This window comes from Amia ocellicauda, chromosome 17 (assembly GCF_036373705.1).
Source record: "Amia ocellicauda isolate fAmiCal2 chromosome 17, fAmiCal2.hap1, whole genome shotgun sequence".
NCBI classification, from domain to species: Eukaryota; Metazoa; Chordata; class Actinopteri; order Amiiformes; family Amiidae; genus Amia; species Amia ocellicauda.
The window spans coordinates 9522641-9546520 of NC_089866.1; the positions used below are offsets into that span (position 1 = coordinate 9522641).

Here is a 23880-nt window from a genome sequence, read left to right on the forward strand (position 1 = left end):
ACATCACATCAAAACTTTTTTAAAGATACATAAATAAAATCTGAGAAATAGGCATACATTAAATGGTTAGTAAAGTGTCACTTATAAAATAAGTCACTTATCTATTCCTTTGATAAGTCTTAATGGATAAAGTAGAAGTAAATCATATAGATTTGGCAATTTACTGGTATTTGCTCAGACAAGCAATGCTAATAAAAGGATAATGTAGACTGCAGTTTCACAACTTCCCGTTTTCAGTCGCTGTGCGGTCAGACATTTCACTCACAACGTGGTATTTAAACATCAACGCCGGGCTGTGAATACAGATCTGGGTCCCGTCTCATAAACTACACTGAAATATGAAATACATCTACTGACATACAGCCTGATCCGGTAGGGTTTTCTCTACCCAGACTGCGTGAAGATCATATCACTGAAGGTCTCCTGCACTGATCACTTCATACACACCTACAAGTTGTCCCCACACTGAGCAGACGCATCAGCTGTCAGCGCACACATGCGGGCACGTCGCCGTCACGTTTCAATAGCAATACACGGCACCGCAGCCGGGCCATCGGATTTAAACTGGATCTGGAAATAAGCAGCAGCCATCCTTACCCTCCTTGCAAGTCTTCAGCTGTTTTCCTGAGCTGGACCGACAGCAGCCAGTTTCACCGCGTTTGCCTGGGGGTGATCAACTGCGTGCGGTGTCACTTCATACCCAGAGACCAGCGCACAGAAATGAGTGTGTGATCCCGGCTGGCAGGCAGGTGTAGACGCCGCGACGAGGCTCTCAAATGCGTTCAAGTCAGGAGAGGGCAGACAGTTTCCAAATTCCCAGAAATCACAGGCAGAAAGTGCTGTATTTCCACGCAAAGGCCGGCGCATTCTCCGTGCGGTGCCGCTCCGCCGGGGTTAGTTTCAGTCTGCCTGCGGTTCGGTCTCACACAGAGGGCCCCGCCCACCTGCCCCGCCAGAAACGCACGGCTGGGCGGGACTTCCAAGCCTACTGTCAGACCCCGCGGCCTATCAGCGTCGAGGGGGGCGTGGCCTAGACAAGCATGGTGCCGGGGACACAACCGGGAGGGGCGTGGCCTGACGGCTGTCCGCTTCTGACCGACCGGCAGTCAAAACTCTGGATGACTGAGGACTGTACGAGCAAACCACGTCCTGACTCATCGCCGGGGAATGTGTGTTTTTTTGGGGCATGATTAATGCACCACACCGAGAAAACGGAAGCAAAAACAACACACGTGTTAAGACCGGGAGAGAAAAACACCCCGGCTCGGCGTGAACTTAAGTCAGGTTCCTGATTGAAACCGGTTTCTAGGGTTTATTGTCCATGCTGCTCCCAACAGTTTAAGACTTTTATTCTTATTAAGATTATGACGAATCATTTACTGTTTCGGAGTTCTGTGAGGAGAAGATTAACCCTTTATGTATTCATTTCACAGAGGGCAAGCTTGGAAAGGCGAGGAATATCCTTAAAATAAGTGCCCAGCGTAGACATCGCAAGTAAACCTACTGGTCTTGTAAAAGGCTTTGGAAGCAGAGTTCTCACAGGGTCGCCAAATCATGTCATATTTTCAACAGGTCACTTTCAGTAGGAGAGCCTCCGAAAAGCCAGACACACGTCTGCATTTGTAAATATAAACTCCCTCCAAGGTAGATATTTCAGGGGAGACCATCTAATCCTATTCAATCTTCAGGGGATTTCATATGATATATCACATCTGTAGGTTTATATGAAGCCTTTCAAGTCTGTTGATTTCAATTACTAAGCAGGCTGGACAGAGAGAAGAATCCAGCTGATCGGACTGCAGCGGTGCAGAAGAGGACATTTTCTGCTTCTCCAGCCAGGCCCGACCGCAGGCAGACACACAGCCTGTTCTTATGAAATCAGATCCCAGAGATCAGCGCTTACTTACATATTTCCATCAGCTCTGCCTGCGGATAATGGACATCGGTTGATGCGTATGATAATAAATATTCTCCCTGGCTAAATAAGCAAGGGACAAGAACCTTGCACATCTAGACTAAGCAAGTTCAGTACGGCGTAACTGAACGCATTCCACGCGTTTCACTGGCTTATTGAGGTTAAACAAAGCCGCGAACCAGGACAGCAAAAGGTAATTAAAAGAAAACTCGCTGTGACAGGTCCGGACAAACTGAAAGGGCGGTGGGATACAGGCCTATTGAGAACAACTGTCAATGTGTGAAGGGGAGGATTGGTTGTTTCGGGCGCAGTGATGGAGGAATGGCCGTCAGAAAGGAGGCTGTTGCTAAGACCTGTGCTCAGAACGTGGGGTTAGAGGTGGTGTAACATGGGCAGCTCCTCAGTGTATACTAGTGGTCACATGGTCTTGGGTCTGACAACTGCACAGTGAAGTGGTGGCTATGATGTCAGCCATCAAGGCATCAACCAAAACCGTATGCAAGGAGCAGGCCTTTCATAACACACTTTTTTCTCTTCACTTGAAGGTTTAGGCCCTTTAAAGAACTGGAGGCTGTGGATAATGCAGAAATGATAGAGAAGATGTGCTCATTGCTTGCTATAATGCACAGTATCGTATTACATGCAGGGAAAGGAGGTATGAAGAAGGATCTCTCTCTGTTGTACAGATGCCATGGAAATGGATCAGCTACGCTTGAAAGTGCAGAGCAGGGAGACGGTAAAGTGAGATCTCACCGATGGCCGCCTGGCTAGGGGCTGCTGCTGCAGAGATTATGTCTGGTTGAAATGCAATTCGCTGAGTCAGAGGGGTTTGATCTGCTCCTTTGAAACCATCGCAGAGGGCCGTGTGCCGGAGTTCACCCTGTCTGCCATCCACATGGGGGGCCACTGCATCGGGAGGGACTCTGTGAGATGGGGGAGAGAGGGAGCAGGGCACAGCAGGCCAGAGGAGACGTGATTAATGAGTAGAACTGATTCAGGCGTTTCTACTTAAGACAACTTCATGTCTTACTCTCCGACAGAGTGCGGTTCCTATTAAAATAAACATTATCTTCTATCAACTAGATCTTGCCAAGTATGAATCAGTGGATGTTGCCTTAAGTTCTCAGTCTGGTAGAGTACACCACCCCTAAACTAAAATGTAACATTTTGAAATGTTTGATTTGACACGGGGGCAAGCATTTATTGCTACACAAATTACTTCAACTACAAAAAACAACATTACAATATAGGTGTTTGACACAGAGAGCACCTCAAAGAATGGTACAACAACAACAACAACAACAACAACAAAAAATGGTACTGTCAAACTGCTAATTCAAACCTTTTAAAAATGGAGGGAAATGTGGGATTTAACATCAGTTCTCAAATACTTTGGCAAGAAGTCACAAATATGGAGCCCTCAATGTAAAAACAGCAATAGGTTTCATCCATTAATTATAAATATGAGGATTTAAAAAAATTAACCACTAGATGGCTAATTAAATGATTACACTGTTTGGATTTTACACAAACATTTCTCTGATCACATACAAGCAAACCTCTCAACGTTCAACGTTGTCTTCTCAGAGGGCGGAGTTATTTTCCCACCGAAAGGATTAAATAGATTACCAGGTTCTTCATGCCAATGTTAATACCTACCTACAGTAGTTAAGGCCGTAATTATAGCGGATATGCATGTGCTACAATTCTGCAGCTGCTTTAGGACCTGTCTGATTGTGAGTACTAGCATAATGTATCGCTTTCCTCTATATAATGGGAAATGAGACTGTGAGAAAGGATTTAGAGTTAAATTACACGCCTTTAGATCAAGCTGGTGCATTAGTGTGTTAAATCTCTTCAGGGTAGTGTATCAAAGGTCACTCTAGTTCAAGACCATTCACAACTGCAGTTTAATTGTGTAAAGATACACAATGAATTAACACTAACAGGGTGATTGTCAAAATTGTTGCTGTTCTTGTTCCAGGGCAAAATTACCTGCAGATTTTCTACAAACACATTATTTTATATATATATATATATATATATATATATATATATATATATATATATATATATATATATATTAATTTGCAGACCTAGCAAGAGACATACATAGGGGTGGAAGAGAGATATATATTTCATTTGCACATACTTTTGGAATAGCAGCTCAATTAGTTTTGGACACGGGGGGGAAAAAAGGAGAACAGATGATTTAAAAAAAAAAAAAAAAAAAAAAAACTTTGAAGGTTGTCACAGCAATGTCTGTCTTTTCCTAAACATAATTAAAAGATAAAAGAGTTGCGATGGTTTACGTAGGATGGCGGCTCCAGACGTACTAGCAATGGGAGAGCAGGAATTAATATGTCAAACAAAAGTACTTGGCTTCACGGAAGGTGGCCTGCAGATCGAACGCAGAGGAAGTCGGTTGTTGTTTCGGAGAGAGACTCTTATTCTCCCTGGTTTGCCGTCTTGCTTTGCTCCATGGGGTAACCAGAGCAACTGTCTACTGAGTAATGGGGTTAGCGATCAACAAACTCAATGACTCAGATAAAGGAAGCCAGCATCAATCTCTATTATTCAAACCAGCTTCATCTCATGGGAAAAAAACCCAAAGAGCTTGAGTCAGAGTCTGAACCCCAGAGTTAAAGAGCAGGAGGCCGTGCTACATTACTGAGGCCCATTCAAACCTTTCTCTCCATCAGCCTGAATGAGGAGATTTTGAGAATGTTTATAAACTTTTTTTTTTTTTTTTTTTAATGAAGGGAAATTGCACATAAAGAACAGCTACTTTGCCTTGATAACATCTCCCAGTAACACCTGCGCTATTATATTAGCAGCGCAAGTTCTTTCAGCGTGAGTGATGCATGCCGGGCTCCAAGATTGGCATCACTTGCTCTACTGACAGAAACCTGGCTGGAAAGAGACAGAGAAATTCAGGAAGAATGAAGAAATAAATGGAAAGCAGCAGGTTTATCAGATGGTGCGCCGGTCACCGAGTGCCAATACACTTAAGACAAAGAGATAGTGTTGGCTATGTATAGATGTTCCCACCTTGTTGCCAAACATTGTTGAAATTCCTCCGACAGCCCTTCAGCGGGAATTTCCAGCTCTGATGACTGTGGCTTGTTCACTTAACTCTTATTTATATAAAAAAAAAGATGAAAAAAGGGGGGGGGCGGGACCTGGCATACTTTTCCCATTCCTGTAACTTTGTTTACTTTTCTTTTCTTGGCGGCCTTTGACAGAGAAGAGCATATTTTCTTTTGCCCCAGCTCCTGTGTGGAACAATTTGTTTGTTTACATGTGTACTCGCTTCTTTTCCTTTCTTTTTTAAATTTCTTTTTTCATGGCTAGTGCCAAGGAGCTTGTAAGGAAATGACAGAAGTGATCCCATACTTTTGTAATCTATGTCACAGCAGAGCAGCCAACAGGAAGTGAAGCATAGCGGGTGGTGCTGTGGCCAAGAACAAATGGATTTCCCTAAAAGAGTTTATAGCCTCTTTCAGTTGTTCACTATCTACTTTAGACACCTGTTGCATTTGTATTGGGAAAGAGGAGTGAATAATTCAGCTGTCATCAATAAGTCTGGCCTACCTTCCTCACTCTGCAATGTTTTCTCGTCTCCTGAAAATGGTGTGTAAGGACGTCTCCCCTCCAGTTTTGAATGCTGAAACACAGAGAGGGAAACACAGAAGTCTGCAAAAATCCTGAAAGGCCAAAATGGGAAACCTTTGCTGGTAAAAATCCCCAGCATCCCTCCTTATCCAGAACACAGGGAAAGTCATCAGCAAGGAATGTAAGAATGCAAAGAATGGAAAACAAAGATCAACCTTTCCACCAAGCAACACCAACACCACACCACTCAATCCCTTTCACACAGACTCTGACATTATATTTGTGTGCCAGCGGGCTGATCTATCTAAGATGTGGGCAGCATTGGTGGTATGATCAAAATGCTCCTTTCATACAGTTCAGGAATTTGGAACAGGTATCAAACGGCAAATTATGGTGAGTGAGAAAGCCGCCCCCAGGCCTCACTGTGGAGACAGTAGCTGGTCCTGTGGGTTAGCTCACCCCTGTGCTGCTTAGTGAAACTGACACGCCGTTTACAGCTCATTAACCTCCAATTAGCGATGGCCCAAGGGGCTGTGGAGGTGAGCAGATAGAGACCAGAGCACAGAGTTTACCTATTCCCTGGACCTGTTCACACTCCACTAATGGCTTCATTACCACTACACACTCACCCACAGAAAATAACATTGCTGCGGTTTTGTAAGCCCGTCGTTGTTGTTGCTTTTCTTCACAAATAAATGGCCCGGCTTGTCTAAATTTAACTGCCTGATTTCCTTCTTGAATTGTTCTGTGGCTCTGCTGTCAGACAATATGACCAAAAAAACAAAAAACACAGTACAATAAACTCTAGATCCCTATAGAGATTATTAGTCATGAATATGTCACTAAAGACTGCTGCTGTCCTGCATTGGCTCAGAATTTACTGTCCTGCGTATTCATGAAACATTTTGCACTGATGTGCTGATGAGGGGGAAAAAGCATTCCAATCGTAGGATAGTAAGCATGGGGGGAGGAATATGTGTATAAATCGCCTATACCCACAGAGGGGGAAAAAGGAAATTGTCCGCCCGATTTACTAATCAACCAAGCAAAGGCATATCACAGCCAAGTTTCAGAGAGACAGGAAAGGGCAGACTTTCCTTCGCCAGGATTCTCCATTCAACAGAAGCTGGCAGTTGACAGGAGCCCCCTTGTCATGCAGAGAGAAAACAGGAGCTGATAGGAGAGACGAAAGAAAGGAGACGGCGTGGAAAATAAGGAGTCCCAGCTAGGGATCGGCCCTGCAGGAGATGGAGGGAAACAGCTCAGTACAACTCCAGGATTTTGCAGATTTACTGTCAGTCCACAGATGGAAGGAATTGACCTCTGACATTAGTTTAACTCCCTGAACCCTGACCACCTCTCGTAGATCTGTACCAGTGCTGCCCCCAGGGGAAAGAAAACAGCCCTCCCCCATGATTTCTTGTTTACTGGGCTGTTTGGAACGTGTCGTCAGTGTAGCGTCTGAAGGAAATGCCAAGCTGTGCCTGGATTGAAAGCAGTTGTGGGACATGGGTGGCAATCCTGTTGATGAACAATAAATTCCCGATGTTGCAATCCTTTGCCATTACACCGTGGGGCCCATTTGCAAGCACTTAAATAAGGAAAATTAGCCTATATAGGTCTAAAAATAAATATAACACACATAAATGGACTTGCATATCCAAGGACCTTGTAATAATATTCTACGTGGCTGTCCACATTTCTGGGAATAAGACCTGACCCTTGCAGTACAACATGACATACCTCTAATTCAGGTCACACAACATAAGTCACCTAACTGGGTCACATACCTGCCTACAGGCCACAACAGGGAACAGTCAAGAAAATCACACACTGAACTGCGTCAGACCTGCCTGCCTTCGACACAAAGAAACACCCTCTATACGAACGCCCAGTGGGTGCAAAAATTCAGGGCTGACATTGTAGGGCAGAAATAAAAATAGCAACAATATTGTAAGTGTCAGTACAGGAAAAATATAAACACTCCATCATAAGAACTATTGGAGACGATGCATCTGTATGATCCAACTGTATGCTTTGCAACTTGTTAACTATTATCTTCAGTAAAGTTTCTCACACTGGCCCCTATGCAGGATAAAATCTCTTTTTACGTTTCGTTTTCAGTACTACCCACTTAGTATTCAAGTACACTGTATTTATGTTGTTCATTTCAACTGCATAAATTATGACATTGTTTTTAATCCACTATACAATAATATTGAAATATTATGCATTCAGTCGAAAACAAATGTACAGCCTCATATGATAAACCCCTTGGGTTCTCAGTGGGTTTCTGTGGCGGCTGACGGAGGAGAGCGGCCTGGTTTCAAATGTGATGACAGGGCCTGGCCTCCGGGGACTTTCACACATCCTAGTGTCCTGCTGTGTCTTCAGGTCGAGTTTAGCCGGGCAGCGTGCCCACTAACACCGGAGCCGCCACTGCAGCTGCCCCCTCCCCCCTCAACCCGACAGCAGAAGATCCCGAACACTGACCTGGCTCAACTTATGGGAAGGCTGTCAGCCCAGGGTGGCGAGGCTACACTGCCTGGGATATGGGACGACAAAGCACGACTCGTGGGGTATTAGAAACCGATTGCGCAGCACGTATTACTGGGTTCACAGGACTCTGATGTGGAGGATTTTAGATAGTTATTGAAAAGACCTAAAAAAATATACTGAAAGCGCAGATTAGGCAAGGGAGAGGCCCACATCAAAACACTCATTTATGGGATTCCTGTGCCAGTCACGATGGGGTGCAGCAGTCTCCTCTGGGCATCGCTTCATTAGTTGCAGGAGTAGTGGGATTAAAGTGTCTGAAGCCTGTTGGTAGTGTCTTGGCTGTGATAGGTTTCACTCTCGCAGTGTGTTCTGCCAATGTGCGATCCCTCTCCACGTTCTTTACCAGAGAAACCCAATACACCTGCAAAAAAGCATATGGACGAGAAGAGTAGGCCTCACCACCACCCTCCACCCACACACACACATCCCTCTCCAAATGCACTCCTTCGCCCTGGACAAGGCAATCCCTTACTGTCTGACTCCCTGCCAACTGGCAGACAGTAGAAAAATCACAAACTGATGTCACACTCCAGATGAAATATCGTGGTGGCTGCAAGTGCCAGCATTGGGTGACAAGGTCTGTGTTCGGATTACAGCACAGCCGGGCTGCGGGGGTGCCTGCCAGGTCTGGGATGATTAACCACTTCAGACTCTCCATAGGCATCAGGCGGTCCTGCAGCTGAGCACTGAGGGTTTATTTTTACAGGAGGTGGGTCACGGTGGCATTCTGCTGTTTACATCATGGCGATACGCCTCCGACGTCCGGATTGGCATGGTGGTCGAAAGCGCGGAGGAATCGGGTGGCTGGCTTTGGAATGTCGCAGAGCTGCATTGTAACTCCGCAGCAGAGACAAAGACAAGGATCGGCGATGGTGCAGTTACACGGGAGGTAGCTTACCAACTGTACTTTCAAACTGTAAGGAGATGGCAACCAGTCAACAATGCTTTAATTCAGGCCCTCTGGAATGTGGAACAATTTAGAAGCTCGCAGACTCCAGAGCGATTATCTGGGGAAAGTTTTTTCTTTTTTTACATCAGATCATATTTCTCTACAGTGTGATCTACAGCCAAATGTTTGTGAATCCGCAATCTGCATCCATTGAAGGTTAAAGGTGGCCACAGCCCTAAAGGAATCATCGGAAGCTTGATTATAGAAGTGGGTTATTCCCCTTGATTGCCTTTTAAATCCAGTCAAAGTCATCTCACAGACTTCTTTCTTCCTGTAATGTACTTTGCTTATGTCTGCATATTTTTCCTCTATTAGACAACAAAGCTGACATGTTACACAAACATATGCTTGTAAGGGGAAGTTGATAAAATATTGTTAAAACATCAGAATATTTAGCACTTTGAACGGAAACCTGGAACAATACCTACGAACAGAGGAGGAACTGAGAGAGACAATGGATAAGAGTTTCCTACAAACCCTCCATTAGTTTGAGGACTGTCTTCATAACTAATGCAGGGCTTTAAAAAGCAGAGAGGAAAGCATAAATAGGTAACAGTCAGTTGATTTTTAACTTGATGTGGGTCTTTAAATAATGTGCATTTTGAAAAGGTCAAATGTGTCACGTCCCTTAAGAAATACAGCAGAGTGAGCAGACTTCCTTTGCATTTTTCAGACCTTGGATTTTCAGTTTTATGTAAATGCTGTGATTTTTTTTTTGCTTACTTGAGGCAGAGCAGAGTTCTTTTATGCGCTGTGAAGAAAAGAGAAAAGTTTTCTTCATTATATACAGCCTGTTTCTTCAATCTAATGCTTTTTGGTTTTCACTTACAAATTCAAGGGCTCATTAGGAGAAAACTGCAAGTTCTGCACGAAAGTGTAGGTGAACAGAGACTTGAGAAGAATAATAATGCTACTAATGAACAGGACCGATGGCTAGGGGGCAGGCAGGGGGCGGGGAGGGTGCGTCTTGGATTTGACAGGCATAGACAAATTGTGACCAAACTGGTGTGTTTATTAAAAAACTCTCGACAACACAGACACCAGAGTTGTTAGCCAAGCCAGGGCAAAATTAATCTTTTGAACTGTACAGAGTGTTTATTTCTTTAAATCTCAGCTTTGTAACACAATGCAGTACATCAGAGGAAGTGTTCCTTCTGAAGCAACCCTAGATCAAGTTGATTTGTATGCAGTACAGCAGCCCACCTTTCAAGGTGTCGTCTCCGTCCACCTGGCGCTGTGATGCTCTGCTCTGTGGGGTTCTAACCCAGCTAAGCAAATGACATTGTGGCAACATTGCAATGAAGTGCACACAGAGCAACTAGACATTGTGGCAACACTAATTTGTAGACTCCAGGAGATGTTGTAAAATAACACTGACATATATGTAACAACCTTCAAATGAACACATTCACAGATAAAATAAAAAGGGTAAATAGTTTAAATGACAAACAAGAACAATTCACAATATTTATTTAAATATATTAAAATGATTAATCGTTAATTAATATATTTTAAAATACATTTTATAGATGCATGTAAAAATGTATAGATGGACTCATGAAATGTGCAGAAACATTTCCATGCAACAGTCAGAGAACATTAATGACATTTGTATGAACTACAAGTCAATCTGGATAAGGGTGTCTGCTCAGAAATAAATAATAATAAAAACACCACCATGTGGTCCATGTAATACATTTCTGCAAAGTTTCTCTCAAGTCATATCTGTCAGAGCCAAACTACCACCTCACACAATGTTACCAGAACAAAATGTGACAAGACTGTTTGTATGCTCAATTGATTATAGTCCAAAGTCCCCTGCTGTAGGAATTCTACAAAGACAGAACACTGAGCTGAATTTCTGGGCACTAGGTTTGGACAGACTTGAAATGTGTTCAGTTTTGAATTATTCACCTCTCTCTCTTGTATTCTCATTCAGCATTAGCTCTCTATGGGCTGCTGTCATTTGGGGGTTTACTCTCTGAATGGGCAGGGAGATGACCAAATAAACCAGATTTGGCAGTGATTAATTAACACGAGTGTCAAACACATCAGACCCAGTCGTTTCCCTTCCATGGCCAGAGGATGTGGTTGTAGAAGCCAACATCGCAGGGGACAGGAAAGGTTATCCAAACATGACCCCCAAGTACCAGCCTATTCTATGTCTCCTGAAACACAGTTAATCAGTAACAGATAAAACAGCTGGGGGAAGGAACTCTGTGTAACCGTACTGAGCATGGGAAGAAAAAGAACAGCGCCACTCGGTCAAAATCCTGGACTTCTTGAGTCCTTTATCGCTCTGGATAGCAGGAGAACTGAGAGAGCTGTCAAACTTGAGCTCTCAATATCGTTGGTCAACCTTTCTGCTTCAAAGTGTCCTTTTATCTCTAACTGTGGAAGAACACACTGCCTAAGCCATCAGGAAAAGGAAAAAGAAAAGAAAAAAAAGCAGCCACTTGACATAAAACCGCTATCAGAATGGATAACAGCACCAACTCATGTTGCCAGTTTGGAAGCTATTTATATTGCTAGTAACCTGGTATTCATTATGGAATATAAATACCTTATCAATATTTTATCTGTGGTGATAAAACAAATTAGTCATCACTGTGGAAAGATAAACGCCTTTATTTTTCAGTTCCACATGCTTGCTTTACAAGCAAAGTGTACTGCTCTTTGTTTGATATGTTGTATTGGGTTCTGCATTTTTAGTTTAGTTTTGTAGCACTATCTGTAAGCTTGGCCAAGAAGGAGGAGCTGTAAATTAATAATTATCCTCTTTTGAGAATTGAGACTTGTGGTGCCATGGTATTATTAGTTGCTAATCCTCAAATGCATCTATTGTCACAGAGGGCTGACATCCAGACAGATCAAAATGGCGACTGGGACCGAACTGGCTGTGTGTGAATCGTAGTCGAGAGCTGTGTAAACATTTCCACCGGCTGTCAGGATGGGTTTCTCAGGGTGCATCTCTAAACTCAATTTGGCAGTGATAGTGTCGGACACAACAAAACAGACCCTAATCCCTGTTAATCCTTTTTGTCAATTCACTGTGAGAGAAATGGTTCGATGCCTTGCACTGTCCTGTCTCAATTCCCAACAACTAACAAGAACCAGGATTCTCCCTGACTGACTGAAAAGTTCAGGGACTTCCTGTGTGTCAGGTATATTTGCAGCCCATTCCTTCAGAGCACCTGAGGATTGGTGAAGTGAGAGAACTGAAGGCTACAAGCTCAGTGCCCAGGCACTTTAATAGAGATGTTTTTATGTTGAAATATAAGAATGTCACCGATCCACATTTTTCAACATTCATCATGGTCCCCTGAGAAACATAGCAAGTTAGCAAGTCCCACTTCTTCATGTTTCTGACAACACATAACTCACTTGCATAGAATAGAAAACAATTTGAAAAGGTCGAGTAGCCTATGTAGGTAGAATATGATACTATCTACACTTAACACTCAGAGCTAGATCCGTCTTCTACTATGACACAGTGCCCGAGATTGAGGTCTGGCACATTGGTTAACTCGTCTGCTACTGTATCTCCAAGGCAATGCAAATCTATACACGATCAGACCCACTTACAATTAAAATAGGCTTAGCAACAACATTTGTTTTCTATATGCCTTCCTTTTCTGATCTCTGCTGTCACTTCTGAGACCTTTAGATTTTCTTTTCTTTAATACTTAACCCTCTCACTTCAGGTCCGTGTAGCAAACAAACAAGCTGCATCTGATAATGGTATGAGCCACAACGAAACTTAAAAAAGACCCCAATGCGCTGCCACAGGCTGTGTGTAGCTGCTCCACTGAGAGACACAGGCGGGAACATCAAACAGTGCAGTAGCAAGAGCAACAAGCAGGAAACTGCGAATCACCAGATTGTAGGGAGGAGAGGGATCAAGAGCAAATAGAGACCAAAGCAAAGAGAGCCTTCAAAAGAAGAGGAACCCAACCTCTGGAGCCCCACATCTGGGCTGCTTGGGAAACTAAACCTTTATGACTGTTCTCGATGGACTGGCACACAGCACTGCCGTCCCGAAAACCCAGCACTCTAGATGTCATACCCTCCGCTAACATGCTGCAAGAAATTAACTGGATACAAGAGTCACTTAAAGTTCACATGCCACATATTTCCCTGCGGTAAAGGAGAAACTCAACAGTAAAATCGCTCCAATTATAAGCAATACAAGCTGCTCGCTTCTGATAACCTTCATGGATCACACCAGCTAACAGGATCGACAGAGTCACAGCCACTGTGTCCACGGCTGTAAACGTTACTTACTAGAGAATGGTGGCACATAAATTCAAACATCACCTCTAAGTTAGCATCTGCTACATGAACTTGCTCCCACCTTTTGGTTCAGCTGAAAATACCTTCCTCTTACTTTTTTTAATTCCCTGAAATGATCCTTCTTAAGTTCATCTGGTTAGTTAATGAAGGATAGTGTTTGAACATCTTTGTAGAAATAGGCTACTGTTTACCCATCTACTGAAAGTGAATGCTACTTTTAATTACAATGCTCTTCTTTCCCAATGTCTTTGAAAGGGCAAGGTAATGTGCTTGCCCTTTCAAACGAATCTCCACAGGTGCTAATGCTCAATTCATTCCACATTAAATCAGTCTCTTGGCACAATCCGAGGGCACCGTAATCTGGAAAACGCACAAGGAAGGAAATTAACAGCAAAGGACGAAGAAAGTGGCAAAGCCCCCAGCTGTTTCTGTTCAAACATGTCCTTGACAAAACAGACACATCCCTCCCCTGCTATCACTGAACACCTGCTACAGCAGATAACACACCTGACACCTCCTCAAAGAACAAAAGGAAGTCCTTTAAAGATTAATGATCATCAATTAAATTGGAGTTGGTTTTCACTGCAACATTAGCCTTATGAATACCTGAAAAGAAAGTTTTCAACTGCAAAGAGACCACTGAAGTCAATCTCACTCGTTCTGTGTCAGTTAACTAATCAGCGTCATAATTTAATGTGGCCATTACCTGAGCCCGGATGGTGAAAAACTTGTTTAAGCCAGTTCTGGTTTGTTTAGATTGGAAAAGCAGCTTGGCATGGTAACACAAACTACGGGGACACAAATTATACAGTGTGAGGATTGAGAGGAGATGCCATGTGTGTCACCCTTTTGGTTTCTGGGTATGTTGGACTCTTTGAAGAACAGCCCTGCAACACATGAATGATGAATAAGACTTTAAAATACCTCCTGCACCAAGAAGTATAAATAACAGTCTTTTAACAGAAAACTGAAACTTTCCAAAAATGCCCTACAAACCGGCAATGATCGTATACCTCCCAATTATACATCTAACCATTTCCTCTTCTGAAAATAAAGCAGAAGCACGTTTCCTTCGGAATATGCCTGGGGGGGATTAACTAAGGAGGGTTGACATTTTTACAACACACTTATATCCTCAATGGCAACAAAAAATAAGCAAACAACTCTTTAAATATAACCCACTAATTGAAGAAAAAAAAAAGTCCTGGTTAACTTACTGAACATTGCAAAGATAACAGGAAAGAGCTTCAAGCTTTGGACAGCACTTTGTAGGGGGGCAAGGGAAAAGTGTAGAGACTCTTCCCCGCTACAACCAGAGCAGTGAACAGCCGCCCTGTGTCAAAGCCCCGCCATTGTTCTCTCTACAGGCCTCGTATTGTCTGTCCGTGACGTCACAGAGCACCAGGGGAAGTGGGGCACAATGGGCCAGTTGGCCTAACTGAGAGACTCCATCACTGCTCACACACAGGAAACAGAGAGGGTGGGTGAGGGGGAGAGGGGTTTAAAAGTAAAATAATGGAAGAGAAATACATTGTGACAAACAAGGAAGAGGATGCAGGGGGTGCCTTGTAGACGTGTTATGTTACTTTCTTCTCAGTGTGGTTCCAGTAATCTCTGCAGTGTAGATACCCTCCCTATGAAGTGAAACATTGACCGTGACTAAGAGTTTGTATGTCATAGTCATATCTCTCTTTTTGTATCTTGTGGTTTGTCTGTTTGAGTCTGGCAGTGCAAAGATTAGATTTTCAACACTGACACAAGGGGAGAGTCAGTTTCAGGTTCTTTCTATTAGGAAAGAAGAAAGTGAAATCAGTGCAGCATGAAGCACTAAATTATATTCTTTGCTAATATTTACTGGCACAGCTGGCTGCTTTCGTGTAGTTGACATATCTATCCCAGCGGTGGGAAATGAAGAGGTTTGACTGCTTCTTGCACTCAGAACAAGGTAGTCAGTTCGCATGTTGCTCCATTAAATTTCACAGTGCATCGCTCCCTAAAATGTGGCTGAAATGGGATTGTACTGCAGTTCTTAAGCCAGCAAAGCAGTGGGGGGGGGGGTTTCTAAGGCTGCAAATAGTCTTTTTACAAAAACAAAATAGTTTCTGTTGAATCCAGAATATGGATTGGAGTCACACAACTGTGAGACTGTTCTGGTGCATCTTGTTCCTGTGACATGCTGCTCTAATGGGCAGTGTTGTATATAGATGAAGGGGGGGTGGGGGGGATTTCAGTAGATGCGTTTCCATTATCTGAAGCAGTAACTGCTTACAAGAGCTCTGGTAACAATTGAGGCACAGGAACACCATCTGATAGAGACACACACAGCACATAACCTCATTCACCAGGGTCTGGTCACTGCTGTGAAGGGGGAGGAAGGGCAGACATCCATAAATAAGTGAGGGAACACCGAGTGCCAATCCGCACAACTAAAGACTTCCTTTGTCTAACTTTGACTCCAGTCCCCGGGTCCCTGCCGCTGTCCTCAATTCCACGCCTGTTTATTTTTTCTGCACATGGCCTCTAAACGGGAGGGGGGGCTCACACAGCCAGCTAATCCGGAAGAATCCAGAGCAGACAGTTGCCTTGGAACCAGAGACTAGCAACGCCAGCATCAGCTGACGGAGAGATTGGGTTAATTTTAGCGAGAGTCCAGCGCAGGAGGTGGTCGCACACAGAGACAGAGAGACAGAGAGAGAGAGAGAGGGAGGGAGGAATGGCACGGGACCCCCGCTCTGCAGGCTGACAGTGCACAGCTCAGGTCAGTAGTCCAGTATTATTGCTTTACTATCTAGATGATCACTATGTACTTCTTATGTACATCACATTTCATAATGCGATATCTTTCAATGGGATAAAGCAGATGACGATGGAGTAAAGTTATTATTATTCTATACAACCACTAATGAAGCTAAAATCAGAGTCAGGGTAAAGACATGATCTGTCCATCCCCACCTCCCAGTCTCCCAAGGACAGCATGACACCATATGTGCCCAGTGTCCAGTGTCACAGCCGGGCCGGTGGCAGCGGTCCGTATTGTAAGCGGTGCTGCTGCCAGGCCCATCAGAGAGAGAGAGAGGGCCCTCCATCCCACGCTACACGCTGAGACGGCGCTGTAAGTGAGATCGTGCTATTTCAGTCTCGCTGGGCTCCGGATCGTACTTCAAAGGAGCTCAGCGAGTCTCACCCACACGTACAGGGAGGCATTCTGCCTGGGAGGCGGGGGGGGTGAGTGCGGGCAGAGGGGTGTTTCAGGTTTCAGTCCAGGCTGTGCGGGGCATCTGGTGCCCAAGATAAGAGTGAGACAAGTCACGGTGACTAGCCGCATTCATTCTGGCCAATTTCAGAAAATTCCTATCCCATGGTGCTCTGTCTTCTTTCATTACTGACAGAAATCCCAACCAGCACCCCCCCACCCCCCCCCCACACACACACACACACACAGTCTGTCCTTTCAACAAAAACATGCTCGACAAAGCTAAACAACAGATTCATCAAGACTTCCAAAGCTTGGAAATATATTTCAGAGGTTATAAGTTACAAACTGTGTTCAATTGTAATCACTGAACGATGATATGATTTAATTGTGGTATTTGATCTGATTTATTTTTATTATAATTACTAATATTATATATGACTGATGCCTATATGTAAACAGACTAATAACAGATAATAGGAAACACACAATTTAAAATACAGCTGCAATTCATGTTTTCAGCAAAATAAGACCCTTGCACTACACTACATAACATTTGAAATCCAAACTAAGCCATGCGGATGTAGCTGTATTAATACACTGTGTTGTTGAATCAAGACTTGAATCATTTTTGTGTAAGTCATGCAAGGCCCAGTTATTAACATGTGGTGACTGAGTGAGCAACAACCCCACCTCTTTCTATAATGAATGGTAGGTGGCTTTCTGATGTCACCGTTTCTTGGTTTCCACTGTATATTGAACTTGGTGTCATGGAAACCCAGAAACAGTGATGTCAACAAGCCCCCAAGTCAGTGTGAGTCTGTCCCTTGTACCTCAGCGGTCAAAGTCACAGGGAAACAAAGCTGACCATAGCTAATGGACGGTGGGGATTGAGGCGCAAACATTCCAAGACTGAAAATGTACTCTCTCCCAATTATTACACCTCCCTGCTGCGTCCTCTAGGCCACGCAGGTGCTCTGAAGACCACACCTGAAATCAGACAGGGCGAGCATCTGCCGTATACACAGGTAGTCATTAAATCATTGCACACCGCACAGTAACGCAGTCATGCAATCATATTGTTTTACAAAGGCGGTTCTCTCATCTGCAGCACCGTCATGCATAAATCAGAGGAAGAAAGTGTTCTGGCAGAGACCTTCAACCAGCACATGAAAGTGGTTAACACTAGCAGTTCACACAACCTAGAGACTTAAAAGAGACGAGCCCCCAGAAGGCAGTGCTTCTGGCTGTGGGTTTTTCCTCATGATAAAAGCCACGACACTTTCATCATAAGAGCGGTAAATCAAGACACTACCCTGAGACAGTGAGCAGTCCTGTGGTACTGAAACGCTGTGAAACTGTAACAGTAACCCTGATCTGAAACCACCCCCCCCTTCCAACGTTTCACATTATTTGTGAGATGACAGAAGCTTCACAGAGTCCAGGGTTGCATCCAAGAGCCAGGAAAGAAAAAGGAGGCTCTGAGCAGATTCTTCATAGTGACGTTGCTGATGATTACTAAGCGGCTGTGTGGCAGCTGGCCTCAGACTGAGAGCCCGAGTGACAGCCCTAGCACTGACAGCGGCTGGCTGTCTGGGAAGCTGCAGTGTCAACCAGGGGCTCTTCACGGTGTCCAGCAGTCAGTGCCAGGGGGCAAGAGTGAGCTGGCACAGCCCTGGAACGACTGCATCCGACACACTTTTCTGTCAGGGACCCTCATCAATACACTCTACACTCAGCATTTGGCTGAGTCGGAGTGTGATGGAAAAATAGGCCAGTGATTGGGTGCGAATGCTCTCCAAGGCTGAGAAACTGCAATGGGTCTCTGAAGGAGCAACCTCTTATCCTACTGGGATTCATGTTCAGAAGGGCCCTGGGCTGGTTGTGATGGCTACATTTCTTCAGACATTGGAGGCCTTTGTAACAAGAAACTGCCTGCCTGATTTGCTGTCTTCAAAATCCCCTTGCTAAAAATGATAATGATTAATTGTTTAATTAGTAGTAGTTTGAGGTGAAGCATTGTTATTGTACATACATATATACATTTGCTATGTACAATTCTTTGTAAGATTATGTGTTTTTAAATGTGATAGGGGTGTCAGATAAATAAGAATAACAACATCAACAAGATGAGCGCAGGCACCCGATTTGCAGCATGATGTCATACAGCCTGTAAAAATGACAACAGGGCAGCTGCTGTGACATCATTAATAGGAGCGATGCAAACACTAGAACTTGGAATGCTCCCTTACAAACCCGTCCTCTGTATTTTTATTTTTTTTCATACTTTTGAATTAGATGGATCGTTTTACTCACTAGCCGTCTCCCATGTGTCCTGCCCCTATTCCTGCCCTGATTACACATCACTTAGCCATCCCCGAACAAGCTGTTGTGGATGGATGGTGTCCAGTCGTCCACCCCCTCCTCTGCCCACACGCTGCAGAGCCCCGCCACTTGGGGAGTCAGCGTGAGAGAGTATTTTAAACCCTTTAGAGTCCTGTATTTAACGCCCTCCATGGTAGTTTAACCCATCTTGTCTCGATTGGGATTGTGCTACAAATTAGCTTTGTAGCATTTTATCTTCATAGAGAAAAAGCCAATCCAGCCGAGTTTGTGGGGATGCCTGACACATGGTACTGCATTGTCACTATCAGGCTGATTTTTGTTCCAACCAAGTACACAATTACTTAATTGGAACCTTAACTGATCCTAATTTGCTTTTTATCCTGTCTTTTAATAGTTGGGAGATTTTAAGTACAACATCAAGTTATATGAGGTGCTTCAATTCTTCAACTCTTTCTAAGGTAAATAGTTTAAAAAGTCAAATTACTAGTTCAGTTATGCTGTCAATTTAGCTGGGGTGGCACGGTAGCGTGGTGGTTGGCACTGCTGCCTCACAGCTCCAGGGTCCCGGGTTTGAGTCCTGGAATGTGGGGGGGGGGCTGTCTGTGTGGAGTTTGCATGTTCTCCCAGTGTATGCATGGGTTTAGTCACAGCATGTCCTCTTTAGTATAGCAGTGAGTATCTCCGACTGTCATGTAGGAGACCAGGGTTTGTTTCCCTGACGGGGAGGCTGCTCTGCTGCTTTGAAGCCTTGCCATTTAGTTCTGCGGTAAGGTCTATGCAGTGTGGTGTGGGAGATCTGGGTTTGAATCCTACTATCATACCAATCTACAATAAAGTCAAAACAATCCACAAGAAAGGGGACAAAACTGAGCCAGGAAATAACAGACTAATCAGTCTCACCTGCATTACTTGTAAAATGTTGGAAAGAATTATTAGACAGAAAATAGAGGAGCATCTTAATGAAAACCATATTCTTGGAGATGGTCAACATGGGTTTAGATGAGGCAGATCATGTCTTACTAATTTATTAGTGTTCTTTGAACATGCAACTGCAGCTGTAGATCATGTGAAAGCATATGATATGATACACTTAGATTTTCAAAAAGTTTCTGATAAGGTTCCACACCAAAGACTGATCCTGAAATTGGAAGCTGTAGGCATTCAGGGTAATGTAAGTAGATGGATTATGAACTGGTTGATGTATAGAAAACAGAGGGTGTCGATTAGAGGAGTCGTTTCTAACTGGAGTGAGGTTGTTAGTGGAGTTCCACAGGGATCAGTACTAGGGCCTTTACTGTTTCTAGTCTATATTAATGATCTGGACTCTGGGATAGTTAGCAAACTTGTCAAATTTGCAGATGATACTAAAATAGGTGGTTCAGCAGATACAATCTCGGCTGCACAGGTTATTCAAAGGGACTTGGATAATATTCAGTTGTGGGTCGACACCTGGCAGGTGAAATTCAATGTGAAGAAGTGCAAGGTATTACATGCAGGTAACAAAAATGTCCACTATAATTACACTATGGGAGGAATAGAACTGGATGAAGTAACGCATGAGAAAGACCTAGGAGTCTATGTGGACTCCTCACTTTCTCCATCCAAACAATGTGGGGAAGCAATAAAAAAGGCAAACAGAGTGTTAGGGTATATTGTCAAAAGTGTAGAATTGAGAACAAGGGCAGTGATATTCAGACTGTACAATGCACTAGTTAGAGCTCATCTGGATACTGTGGACAGTTCTGGGCTCCACACTTCAAGAAAGATATCGCTGCTCTAGAGGCAGTTCAGAGGAGAGCAACCAGACTTATTCCAGGTCTGAAGGGAAAGTCCTACTGAGAGACTGAGGAACTGAACCTGTTCACCCTGGAACAGAGGAGACTACGTGGGGACTTGATTCAAATCTTCAAAATCATGAAAGGCATCGACCACATCAGTTTTTCCAGATCAGCAGGGACACATGGACCCGGGGACACAAATGGAAATTGGGCTTCAAGGCATTTAAGACAGAAAATAGGAGACACTTCTTCACACAGAGAGTTGTCACAATCTTGAACAAACTTCCCAGCAATGTGGTGGAAGCTGAAAATTTGGGAACATTTAGAAATAGACTGGATAGGATCCTTGGATCACTTAGTTATTAATGGACACCAAATGAACACGATGGGTTAAACGGCCTCCTCTCATTTGTAAACTTTCTTATGTTCTTAAGTAACTGAGATCTCAGCTGGCACAAACACCAGCAAAGACAGTGGGTCCCATGGGATCAGAGCTGAGAAGCACTGCTCTAAATCCCCAAGGCCTCGAACTGACCCAGCTCTGTGCCACAGGGATTGCATTCGGTGGCTTGTTCAAGACTCACACCTTGGTAGCTATGACTGGAGGGCAGGATGCTTGGAGAAGGGATTGATGTTATGTGTGTGCGTGTGTGTGTGTGTGTGTGTTTCACTTCCCCTCCCTGGGTCTGGCCTTTCTGATGCTCAGTAACACACTGTAACCACATTAAGAGCCATCTCCCCCCTTGAATAAGGACCGCGCAGGAAACTCGTCCTGGCTGAGCAGGACTGGGGGACATTTCCATGTCTTCTCCCTCGTTATTTATATGCTTTGGTTCAGGTCTCGACTGTTTAATAGGCCAGGGGAGGGAGAGTGGCTTGCTGCGGGGCAGATGGACCGCCCCGAGACAGCCTCATCCCCGTGGCTGATTACATTTCCACACACCACACAGGGCAGGAGGGAGGCACCTCACGCCATCCCAGGGTCGCAAGAGTGTGTCTGAAGTTTTTTCGGAGCCTCATCAGGCAGTGTGAGGTGACACCGCTGACAGGCGCTTTTCGGCAGATTGAGAGGAAACTGTTTTTTATAGGCACTGAAGGGAACATCTCAAAGCCGCTTCCCTCCCTTAGATCCTGTTGAATGGGCCATTTCCCCTCACTCAGATCCTGTTCATGATGGTTCTTTCCAACAGCCAAGGGTGTAGTTAAGTCTCCATGGCAAACAAGAACGCAAGGCGAGATAAATATTCCTTGAAGTTCAATTTATGTTTAGTGAAATAAAAATAAACAACACACACACACACACACACACACACTAAAGTTCTCTTTCATTAAAGGCCGGAAAAAAGGACAGTAAAATAGCCAATTTAAAATTCAAGGTCAATTCTTTAGGTTCAGTCAGAGGAAAAGCAGGATATTTTCCAAGACTGGCTTGAGAAATACTATGGTGGATTGTGGATGAGCTTTAGGGTGAGAGGGAAGCTTTGACAATCTGGACAGAGACAGGCCTCACACACGGGGGTTAGTCCAAGCTTACCACCAGCAGCACGAGCTCCTCAAGGATGGTCTGTCAACGGAGAGAAGCTGCCTGGGGTGAGTGCATGGGACGAGACACTGTATGTCTCACTCTGGGAGAAACAGAAGAAATAAGAGTGTTTTATTCCTGAGAGATAGAGGGATGAAAAAGACCAGGAAATATAAGACATGCAAGTTCTTATCTACATGGGAGAGCAGTCTACACTGACAGCAGAGCATCTTCCAGGCTTGCTGTTGTAGAGGTTGGAGATGGGGCAGGTAAGCCCAGTTTATCTGGAAGAGTTTTGTGAAAATATGTATACAGATTTCAAATATGATAAACTGTTGAGATGAAAGTTAAGTGAGCTTAGAAGCAGGACAAGAACGTGAGGTCTTCCCCCTCCCTCTTCCCTGTCCTCTCCCACAACCCCTCTAACCCAAAGCAGGACACTCCCGGTCAGCAGCGTAACGCATTCGAGGCTCCCTGCCGTTCCTGAAGGATAATTCTGTAGAAGACTTCCTGATTATAGAAGACGAGAAAGCCGGAAGTTTCTCAAGCTGTAACATCAAGAATATTTCTAGCGAGTGACGATGAACTTTGATTTGCCCCAAGCCTGGTTGAACCGGACAAACAAGAAAGTGGTCCTCTTTTTAACATGGTCAAGTAAGTAAAAGAGGCTTTTAGTCCAAGTTCCCCATCCAGTATCACCCTTGTTTGCCGATGCACGTCTAATACATTTTCACAATAACTCACACTGAAAGTTTTGAAGTTGAGTGGACAGATCACTACAACATGACTAATTCATGCATTACTAGAACTTATGATTTTCTCTTACTAGCAGTTCTCTATTCAATACACAGCACTAACGGTAACAAATGAAGAAAAAAAAACTGGGAACTGTGTAGTAAAATTAACAGCATTGAACTCATAAGGAAGATTTGCATTTTACAGCTCCCCCTCTGATGAACAGCTGGATAATTGATTCAGTGTCAGTTTATTATTTTACTATTAAATTAGTAGCTGGAATCTACTCTTAACAGCCATGTTGACGCTTAAAGGAAGGCATTTTTCGTAGTAATTTGAATAGATGATATTGGAAAGGTCTTTCTGGGTTTTGCCTTCCTCCTCCTTTTTCACAGTTTGGCAATACATGTAAACTATGAAAATGATTTCCTGGTGTGAGCTACAGTGAGGAAAGAAATGCTTCGAGCCTGTTTACAAGTCAAAAGAAGACTGAGGAATTTATTCCCAAAAACTTCAACGCAAGGCCGAGATCAGGGAGGTACTGAGAATGAGGCAGGACAAAAATGCTTAAATGACATTCTAAGATGTTGGCCCAGGTTACAAGCTAAAATAAATAAATAAATACCTTACTATTCACCTCAACACCACCTCCACTCCTATAGCACAGATTTCAGAATACCAGTTCAGACTTCATCACTGAGAAAGTATTCCATGACAAACAGGAATTCCTGCTCTGCGGTTTTGTTTTATTCAAGCTCTGACTAAAACCCCAAGTGGGCGGCCATGCTGCCTGCAAGGATCTCAGAGCTTTACTCCACAGCGACATGAGGAAGACGCAAAATCACACACCAAGCAGTACAGGCCCCTGGAAGAGCTCCATGTCCTCTATGCCTGACGCTCGCCCACATGGAGGGAACAGAAATTCTCATTAAAGGCATACAGTACTCGCACTTACTACTAACAGGATTACAGGAG

The 23880-nt window shown here is 44.0% G+C and overlaps 1 protein-coding gene across 3 annotated transcripts in view; it reads right to left on the reverse strand.

The window, feature by feature from the left end:
- Positions 1 to 23880, reverse strand: part of rhbdf1a (rhomboid 5 homolog 1a (Drosophila)) — a 75478-nt gene that overhangs the window by 43528 nt on the left and 8070 nt on the right. The window contains exons 2-4 of one of the 3 annotated variants that reach the window (XM_066688836.1): positions 22183 to 22273; positions 5510 to 5582; positions 2669 to 2838 (exon numbers count right to left, since the gene is read on the reverse strand). The gene's annotated coding sequence lies outside the window, so the exon portion shown is untranslated. Of the gene's footprint in view, positions 1 to 597; positions 914 to 2668; positions 2839 to 5509; positions 5583 to 22182; positions 22315 to 23880 lie in introns of those variants that run through there. The other 2 variants (XM_066688837.1, XM_066688835.1) reach the window with 2 other exon arrangements.